Here is a 9713-nt window from a genome sequence, read left to right as displayed (position 1 = left end):
GTCGCTATTGTTTTAAAATGACTATAGGTTTTATGTGATTAATGAAATATAAATTTATTTAAAAGATTTATCAATCTATCCAAATGCTAACATATTTACCGGATAATGTATTTTCTATGAAAGCAGTTACCAACAAACATTTTCCTACAAACAATGTTTCACATTAGAAAATAGCCCACATAGGCATAAAGAATGAGAATGACTATTTCAGGAGCAAAAGCAGAGATACTAACATCTAAACAGATACATGCTGGAGGGGTTACAGTACAAGAAGGGTACTGGTAAAGATAGTAAATAAAATGGAGAGAAGTGAAACGAGATTGTCACGACTTCATTCCCTTATTGTGAGACCTTGGGAAATTATTTATCTTCCTATGGACAATATAATTTGAAAATGGCTGTGCATCCAAATTTAAAGGGCTGTTATAACACAAATGGTACTGTATGCAGAGATGTTGGGCCTCGGCAGGTACCTTGCCCTGTGCAGTGGCTTTAACATGCTTATTTTGAGTCAAGGTCGTTGTCTTTTTGTGAGATACCATGGGAATTGCTGGCCCAAAAATAATGTGAAGAAATAATTAAGCAGATTTAAATCAACTAGAAACCTGGATCAAAGGCAATAATATAATACAAAGTAGTTACCTCATCCAATCTGTACACACATGACAAGGGAAACGGCTTCCTTTGTAAGCCACTGAGATGTGGGCAGCTTGAGATATACATTATGACAACAAAACCTGTTTGATACAGTTTGAGTGTATTTAATACATAGAATTTAATAACTGGGAAAATAACTCATACGTATTATTTTCCACATATTTTAGCTATACTCAGATAAATATTTCCATACAAAGTTTAATAGTATCTACAATACATAGGTCATAAAAAAACTCATTGCTATCTATAAATATATAATGTCTTTCTACATTCCTCAGATCTTATTTCACATTATATAATGGAATTTCACGGGGTTTCTATCTTATATTTTTATTAATTCTTTGAGAATTTCATACATTCCCTTTTATTTCACCTTCCCCATCTCCTCGTTTGTTTTAATTCACTGATTCCCCTCAGCACTGCCTATATACTCAGATGTGCAGCCATCCACTGGAGTATGTTAGTCTTACTAGGAACCAGACCCTTAAAGAAAACTAACTATCCCTCCCAGGAGCTATTAATTGCTAATAACTCCTCAACTAGGAATGAGGCTGACACTCACCTTTCCCCTCCATGCTAGGATTTTCCCCAGCTTGAACTTGCACAGGACTTGTGCATGTTGTCGTAACTACTTTGTATGTGTAAATGCCCTACGGTGTTAGTAAAACACAGCTTCCTTGCAGCCATACACCACCTCTCTAGCTCTTACAATTATTTTATGCACCACTCCTACAATGATTACTGAGTACTGGGAAGAGGGTATATGATACAGATGTCCCATTTAGGGCTAAACACTCTAAAATCATTTATTTCTGCTCCCAACCAGTGTGAGTCTTGGCATTAATTTCCATCTACTGCAAAAAAAAAAAAAAAAGGTTTTTCTGATGAAGCTTAATCCACTAAATCTATGAATATAATGAGATCTTATGATTATAAGGTCTCTTTTTTTTTTACTTTATTAAAATACTGAGTTTATTTCACATGTATATTTTTGTCTCCCTATCATTTCCACATTTGACCACCACTATTACTATGTCCTATCATAACATTCCATACATACTTAAAACCAAGTAAGGGTGGAGTTCCATCCTTGAAAACTAAACAGGCATTAGACAACACATTCTTGGCAATTGAACCAGGACAACATTTATCAAACACAGTAGGAAAAGTTCTCACTTTGCATTATAAAAAGTACAGCCAGATATCAACTATTACAGAAATGAAGTAAGACAGATTATTTCAAACTGTTTAAACCATTTTCTTAAAGAGATTTCCTCCATTGCCAGAGATCTTGAATAGCCTCCTGGTCAGTCATCCGGAAACAATTCTTCACGTAATTAATGAACTTGGCTTCCACTTTGGGAAGAGAACCACCCTTTTCTATACTTGCTTGCATTTTTGCCTTTATGTCTTCTACAGAACTAGGTCCTTTTGGTGTTTTAGGAGTTTTTTCCTGTTTTTTGAAGGACTCTTGACCCTTTGACCTTGGTGTTGATGGTTTTAAGTCTTTTCCATTTTGGTTTGATTTTTGGACATTTTTGGCTGGGGTATCTCATACAGATTTCTTTACTGGAACCTTTTCTTCAGTATCCTCTTCATCAAAATCATCATCATCATCACCATCTTCATCATCCTCATCATCTTCATCAAGTTTAACTTTTTTCTGTGGAACCTTGTTACCACCTCCAGGAGCAGATCGCTTTCTAGACATGCCTAAGAGTTTTACATCTTCCTCATCTTCATCTTCAGACTCTGCATCTTCCTCTACAGCTACTAGGTGCTGTCCACTAATGTGCACAGGCCCTGAACCACACTTCAACCTTAAGACCACAGGTGGTGTAATTTCGAAGCCCCTAAGGGAAACTGTTGTTTGTACAGACATTTTCAAAGTTGCCAGTGTTACTTTAATTGGACTGCCTTCATAGTTCATTGCTTCTGCCTCTACAATGTGTAATTCATCTTTTGCTCCTGCTCCTAAACTGACCGTTCTTAAGGATAACTGGTGCTCATTTTCATCATTATCCACTTTAAAGTGATAGTCTTTGTCAGCCTTTAATTCACAACCGAAAAGGTAGTTCTGAGGCTGAAGAGGGCTCATGTCATGTCCATCGAGTCTTCCATGAGGTGGAGGCGCGCACTTCGGTGTGGGAAGAAGCCGGACGGAAAATAGCTGCCTACTGTTCCACAGAACAGACACGCAGGATGGAACCACGCCAAGGAGGTAACGTCTCTTTAATACAAGATCTCATTAGCAGAAAGATAATAGCAGGTTGTCCCCTTGGGCCTTGGACCTGTCTAGCCAACATTCTTGTCCTTGAAGTATGGTTTTCATCTTGTGGTACAACATTTAAATCCAAGCAGCAAGTGTTTGGTTTCTTCCATGGTGTTTGTACCACTATTACACCAGTAGGTTTACATTCTCAGGTATGTTATTATCACATGTCATTAGGCACTGTATGCCAGGCATGGCATTATTGCTTCTTCATATGACAGGCATTACTGTAGCTCTCAGCTAAGTAAGATTGGAAATACTTTTATCTTCTGGTAATATGTACAGCACTTCTGTAATATTATTGCAATAAACATCAAGTTAATCCTTTTTTCATATTAACCTAGCATCCAACTACATTATTAAATTTCCCTATTAGATGTTCAGTTTTGTTAACGTACTGTTTCTTTAGCTGTCTAATTCAGTAAAGAACATTTCTGTGTTCAAATATTTTTCTCAGTATTTATTGCAATTATTTTTTGCTTTCTAGCCTTGCTGTATAGAGTGTAATGACAAAATATTATTGACAACATTATAGAGAACAGAAACATTGCACTTTGGATGAATAAGTAAAGATAAAGGCAAGATATTCTGATGAAAATAAATAATCTTTATTAATAGTAAACAAAAAATAGCAGTGCTTGAGGTAAACCATATGCTGAAAGGTAACATTAAGAAAGATGTAGGAGGGGAGTCCGCTTACCTACTAGAATATCCTTGTAGGCTAATTCCTGTTAGAAACAACACTTTTCTTTGAATTAGAAGGAACAAAATATTGTGTTTGGAACATTCTGCTGCTAGAAAGAAAGACTATATTAAGAATACATGCAGTATATACTTTTTAAAAGGTTTATTATTTATTTTGTGTATGTGAGTGCACTGTTACTCTCTTTAGACTCACCAGAAGAGACCATTGGCTCCCATTACAGGGCCGGAGTGGAGGGGAGGGGGAGGGGAACTTGATCTGGTATAGGGTGAGGGAAAAGGACTGAAGCCCTGAGGGCTTGCAGAAAGAATGGAAACAGGTAACCTCAGGAAACAGGAGGTTTGGGGTCCCTCCAGAATGCACCAGAGACCTAGGAGCTAAGAGACTCTCAGGACTCAAAGGGAGGGATCTTAGATGAAATGCCCTATAGTAGAGAGAGGAAACTTATAGCACCCACCTCCAGCAGGAAGACATCAAGTGAGGGATGAGGTTGCCATCCCAGTCACATCTCTGACTCTAAGTTGTTCCTGTGTGAAAGAATTACAGGGATGGAAATGGAGAGGAGCTTGAGAAAAAGAAGGTTCCAGCGACAGGCCCAAAGTGGGATTCAGCTCAAGGGGAAGTCCCAAGGCCTGACACTATTACTGAGGCTATGTAGCACTCACAAAAAGGGACCTATCATGACTGCCCTCAAAACGACTCAACAAGCAGCTAAAAGTGTCAGATGCAGATAATTTGCATCCAACTAATGAACAGAAGCAGCTGACCTCTGTTGTTGTTGAATTAGGGAAGGCTGAAAGAAGCTGAAGAGAAGGATGATCCTGTAGGAGGACCAGCAGTCTCAATTAATCTGGACTCCCAAGATCTCTCAAACACTGCACCACCAAACAGACAGCATACATTAGCTGATATGAGGACTCCAACACACATAAAGTAGAGCACTTCCGGTTTTTGTTTATACAGAGATGATGCACCTAATCCTCAAGAGACTGAGGCCCCAGGGAGTTTAGAAGTCAGGTGGAGTGGGGGTTGGGGGCATCCACATGGAGACAGGGGGTGGGGAGGAGGTGTGGGATATGGAGCCATTGGAGGATAGATTGGGGGAGGAGAACAGAGAATGGAATATGGAATATAAAATAATTAATTTAATAAAAAAACAGAAAGAAGGAAAGAAAGTAGAGTTTTCCTGTAATGAACCTGAGAACAAAATGGATAGACACTAATTAGTTTTTGTCCAACTTGATACAAATTAAGGTCATTAGAAAAAAGGAACCAGAACTGAGAAAAAGCCTCCATCATATTGGCCTGTAGGTGTACCTGTAGGACATTTTCTTTTCTTATTTTTTTCTTGAATATCTTACTTATTTACATTTCAAATGTTATTCCCTTTTCTGCTTTCCCCTCCTGAAACCTCCTATTCCATCCACCTTCCCCCTGCTTCTATGAGGGTGCTCCCCCACCTACCCACTCACTCCCACATACCTGCTCTGGCATTCCCCTACATTGGGGCATAGGAAGAACAAGAGTATCAACCAACCACACCCACCCCCCAGAGTTCCCAGACACTAAGTCACCAATCAAAGAGTGTGCATGGACCAATCTGTGGCTCCAGCCACATATGTAGTAGAGGACATTTTCATGATTAAAGATTTATGTGGGAAAGCTCTGCCCACTGTAAGTGATGGTCAGATGGTTCTGGGTTGTATAAAAGAGTAGACTGAATAAGCCATGAAGACTGAAAGCAAACACAGTTGTCTTTGCTTCAATTCCTGACTATGGATCCCTGCCCTGACTTTCATTCTTGATAGACTACAAGCCATTTGCTGAAATAAACACTTTCTTCTCCACACCGCACTTGGTCATGCATTTGGTCTTTAACATAGTAGCAGAAATCAGACTAGTGTACAATGGAGCTGTCTGTTTTATGTGACTATGTAGAGAAAGGTAAAAGTAACCTTTATTTACCAGATGTAATTGTCATCTCAGAGGCTTACTGATAAATAAGCTCAATGTACCTAGTTGTTTCTGATCTAGGGATGGTTAATACAACTCTGTTGTTCTGGTTCAAACTCCTCTCCAAGCTGACTGATTAAATCTGGCTTCTCTCAGCTTCTTACTGAATTGCTCTGCTTGGCTTCAAACTAACTCTGGCAATTTGTTCTATTCTTCTGGCTCCTTCTTAGTCACTGGCTTCAACTGCCTCTGCTGACGTACACTGAACTGCATGAACTCAGGAACAAACTCAGTACTGCACTCACTGCGCTGACTCACCACTGGCTCACTGAAGTCAACTAGACTGACTGAACAGAACTGACTCACTCTCCCTACACTGTTCTTAAATAGGTTTTCTTTCCTATGCTGTTCTCATGAGAGTTAGACATACCCTATCTCTGACTCATTCTGTCAAATCTTTCTCTGATTCATTGCTCTTCCTGCCCATCAATTAGATGTCACTTTCAAATGTGGCTGCTTCCTTCTCTAAACTAATCCTTAAAGGTGTGTGCTAAAGGTATGTCTATATTCCAGTCAGGACAGAAAGAGTGTGATCTCTTACCAGATCAGTCATGTTGCTGGATTAAAATTTCTCTACAGAGGAGTAATGATTCCTTGAGGTACTGTATGCATGCATGCACATGGAGTTTGGAAGGCAATGTAAATTTCTTAGATCCTCATACTTGTGTAGTAATTACCTTGCTATTAGTAAGTAGCAGCAGTCAAACTTAGATCTCCTGGCAAGACTATCTTAATAAGAGATAGTGAATAATGAGAGATAAAGAGAGATAGATTGGCCTGTTATTTTTTTTTAATTTGGTTAATTGAAGTAGAAAAACATACCTAGAATGTAGGGAGCACCATTTCGTGGGCTGGGAATGGAGAAGAAACCTAAGCACGAGCAAGCAAATTTTCATTACTCTGTCCCTAAATATGGATATGATAGAGCAAACTCTCTAGACTTCCTGCTGTGATAGATTGTAACATCCATCAGATGTGTGGAATGAAATCAACCATTATTTCCTAATCTTCTTTCAAGGGGTGTTTCATCATAATAGAAAACAAAACTGAGACTTCCATTGATCTACATTCATAGCCTCCCAATGCTGTCTATTATCTGTATTCATGGCTTTTGTAACACTTTCATGCATGCATATAATATACTTTGACTATATTTACTAGTACATAGCCTCCCCACATTCTCACAAACATACTATTTAAAGATTGTACATATGAAACTGAACATATGATACTACTCTTTGTAAATGTTCCTACTTCAGCTGACATGATATCTCCAGCTTCATACACATTCCTGAGAATAACATTATAAATGTTCTTAATAGCAAAATAAAAGTCCATATGTACATCTGTTAGGTTTCCTTTACGACTTCTCCCATGATAAGGAACTGGACTGACTCTATGACTTTGCTGCTGTGAATAATATTGCTACATATATTGATAATGCAGATACCTCAGTGTTGTGCTAACTAAAACCATTCAGGAATAAACTAAGAAGTGGAATGCCAGAATCATATGATCATTCCAGTTGCGAGTTTTTGAAGATCTCCCAAATTGAATTCCACAGCAGATGAGTCAATTTACATTACGAACAGCAATACATAAAGGGTCCTCTTTGCCCCATTCCTCACCAACATTTGTTCTGTTTACTCAATAACCTCAATCTGAATAGAATGTAGGAGTTTTGCATAAACATTTGATTTGTTTTCCATGGGAAATTTTAACTTCTCATTTTTTCATTTGTTTTCTTTAAATATAAAATCTTATGTAATTAGGACTGTCTATGAACTCCTGACTTCCTTACTTCTACCCCCAAATATAAGATTAAAGGTATATGCCACAATACCCATCTTAATATCTCCACTGGGAGCTATTTTGGCATCAATCTTTGTATTGAGCAAATTTACAGACATTGTTTTCTTAGTGAAATCATTTCACCACTATTTATTTTTCTACAACTGTTATGCAACAAACATCTGCAAAATCTAGTAGATTAGAACAAAACAATAATTTACTGAGCTCACTAATCTGTAGTTGAGGTAGGGATTAGTTAGATAGATTGTGTGTGCTCCACATTGCATTAAATATGGAGGCTGATGAAGCTAAATGGTTCACTTCCAAGATAGTTCATTCTCGTGGCTCATAAGCTCACTACAGGGACCTGAGCCTGCCCTGTTGGACAGAAGCCTCCATTATTCTTCATGTGGATATCTTAAATTCAATATAGTATAGTGCCTCATGTTCAAGCACAGTGTTCCAAGTGACAGAGACAACTTTAATTCTGAATCCAGATGAAAAGCAGCCCATTCTCTTGTGCTAGTCTGTTGGTGGAATTGTCATAACTCCCAGGAAACAGACATGGACACTGTGAGACTGTCAAGGAGACTCAACTACCACATCAATTTACCAAAAAAGTGTTGATATAGCTATGTTACATTTAAATTTTTATGCTACAGTAGGGTTTCCATGCTGATTCCCATTATTGTTTATTTTTCTTTTTCTTCAATATTTTGAACCTTTATCTTGTTTTTTTTTTTCTGAAATCTTAGCCAAATTTTAGCTTTACCCGACTTTTGTTATAGTTGTTATTTCATTAATTTCTATCTTTTTCATTGTTTCATTTAATGTGAACTGTCACTTTAATTCCATATTTGACTTTTTTTGATGCAGGTATTTATGGAGTAGGGCTTTCCCTTGAAGATCTACATAAACAGGAAACCATAGCACTATATATATATATATATATATATATATATATGTACATATCTGTGTATCTGTATTCGTTTGTGTATGTATATGTATATCAGTTTACCCAAATAACTTGCCATTAAGTCTTCAGTGAGATTCCAAAACTAGCAACCTGGCATTAGCCTGTTGCTGGTGCATTAAGCATCACCCATATGATTACCAGAGAGAATCCTTTTGAAGTTTCTTTTGTTTTTCCCAGATTCACCCTCTATGACTTTACCCTTTGTTATTTTCCTATTAGTCACAGATGTAAACAAAGCTATATGCTGATTCTTGAGAGTCTTTTTGGTAAATTATCAAGTAAAAGAATTATTATTACCTATAGTCTATCTACCTTGAGACATGATTTATTCATAATGAGTTGGTACTTCTCTAAATATATAATGATACTTTCATGAACACATTATGTATTTTAAAAAGATGTTATCAAGTGTTTTAATGTCTTTCAAATATTTTATTATGAACTTATAATCCTATTGTCTGTCAGAGAACTGAAATATATAACGCTCTTGACAATTTTGATTCTTACTTTGAAGTTAAATATATGTTGTTTTCATAAATCATTGTATTGTGCTTCAAAATGTCTGCTACTAAACCATTAGTCATAGGAATATATATACATATATATGTGTATATATATATATATGCAAGTTATAAAAATATGTACTTCAAGAAAGGCAAATTCCTTGAGACTTCTGAAATAGCTAGAAAAAGTTCCTCTTGATATTTATCAGACACTGCAAGCAAGTAGTGTAATAATAGAGATCTGATGCTTTCTGGACCATTCAGAAACATAAAAAATCACTCTTGGGCTGGGCAGTGGTGGTGCATGCCTTTAATCCCAGCACTTGGGAGGCAGAGGCAAGCTGATTTCTGAGTTTGAGGCTAGCCTGATCTACAGAGTTAGTTCCAGGACAGCCAAGGCTATACAAAGAAACCCTGTCTCGAAAAACCAAAAAAGAAAAAGAAAAAGAAAAAAAGAAATCACTCTTGGGTATATACCCCCAAAATGCTCTACCATACCACAAAGACACAGGCTCTGCCATGTTCATAACAATCTTATTTGTAATAGTGAGAAGCTGGAAACAGTCTAGATGTCCCTCAACTGAAGAATGGATAGAGAAAATGTGGTTCATTTACACAATGGAATACTATTCAGCTATTAAAAAATTAGGAATCATGAATTTCAGATCCAAAAGGACATACATGGAATGTACTCACTGATTAGTGGATATTAGCCAAAAAAGTGCATAATACCTAGAACACAACCCACAGACTGTAAGAAAGTGAGGATGTTTCAATTCCACTTAGGAGGAAGGAAAT

At 37.2% G+C, this 9713-nt stretch overlaps 1 pseudogene; it reads right to left on the bottom strand.

Annotated features, from left to right (window-relative positions):
• Nucleotides 1–1599: 1599 nt before the first annotated feature.
• LOC116080669 lies at nucleotides 1600–2825 on the bottom strand (annotated as a pseudogene).
• Nucleotides 2826–9713: the final 6888 nt, after the last annotated feature.

This window comes from Mastomys coucha, unplaced genomic scaffold (assembly GCF_008632895.1).
Source record: "Mastomys coucha isolate ucsf_1 unplaced genomic scaffold, UCSF_Mcou_1 pScaffold6, whole genome shotgun sequence".
Classification (NCBI taxonomy): domain Eukaryota; kingdom Metazoa; phylum Chordata; class Mammalia; order Rodentia; family Muridae; genus Mastomys; species Mastomys coucha.
The sequence above is the reverse complement of the archived record's forward strand: the minus strand, read 5'-3'. Positions and strand labels throughout refer to the sequence as shown.